Below are 1,207 nucleotides of genomic sequence, written 5' to 3'. Positions count from 1 at the left end.
AGCTTCACATAGGAGAAAGGAGAAAATTAGTCAGTTCAGTACAGCTCATTTCTGGCTTTGATTTGCTCACGAAAATAAACACATAGACATCAATCTGTATGTAACCACAGCTATTCTAGAAAATCCTTCCTAAGAGAACTAAATTATTGTTACAGATAAGCAGAGTTGTTGGATTTTTTCCCCTGCAAAATGCTCTCCTAGTTATAATACTATGTCAAAATTTTCAGTTAGTAACATTTATGTGATATCAGTGGCATGTCCAACATCATGATTTACTTCAGTTCATCTGATATCACTCTTGACGAAAGCATCAGGAAAAGGATGCTGCTGGCGGTAGAATAATAAGCTTGATGAACCAATATCTTAATCAAGTCTGGCAAAGACTATCTTGCTATGAATAACCTGTTCCAGAGTTCACCATACTTTGATACAGTATACTGCAAAACATAATTTCTGCCCAATAAAGAAACTTCTACATGAGTTACAGCATTCAAGCACCTGATGTAATGAGAGAAATTAGCATTCATGGTATCTTTTAGAGAACGACACTTTCTTCTTAAACTATTCCCTTATCCTTCTAGAAGAAGAAAGCAGTTCAGTCCTGATTACAAACCCAATTACTCATACTTTTGATTATTTACATTGTTACTCAAAGCACATGTATACTTTGCTTCATCTTCCATTCTAAGAAGGGATCAATGCCTTTCTAACATGGGATTGTATGCACATTTGCTCATTTCTGTTCTCCTTGCGTATTCCTACTGGAATTTCAGGCACACTCTACAGCCATACACACAGGTTATCATCCAGTCCTCTCAGAATGCTGATGTATCGCAACAATCCATTTTACATAGCTAATGAAGTAAAGTTATAAATTAAAAAAAAAAAAAAAAAGAAAAAAAAAAAGGCGTTGATGGTTGCTCTATGCGCACGGGGAAAAAAATAAAGAAATAACAAAAGGCGCGCTTATCACTCGACTCTCAGCAGCTGCCAGCACGAAAGGACACATCGCAGGGACACGCTCCGCCACATGTAAGCCAGAAGCCGTCATATTTGTTCATTCCTGACGCGGTACCGGCGCTCGGAGTTGGGTCTTCCACCGCCGCCGGCGCCCAAGGCGGGTGCCGGGCCGGGCCGCTCCGCGCCCTCCCCGCACTTACCCGCGCCGGGCGGCGCTGGGGACCACGGGCCGGGCGGCGGGCGCGGG

This window comes from Pyrgilauda ruficollis, unplaced genomic scaffold (assembly GCF_017590135.1).
Source record: "Pyrgilauda ruficollis isolate IOZ18807 unplaced genomic scaffold, ASM1759013v1 scaffold56, whole genome shotgun sequence".
NCBI lineage: Eukaryota > Metazoa > Chordata > Aves > Passeriformes > Passeridae > Pyrgilauda > Pyrgilauda ruficollis.
This window is presented reverse-complemented; position numbering follows the sequence as displayed.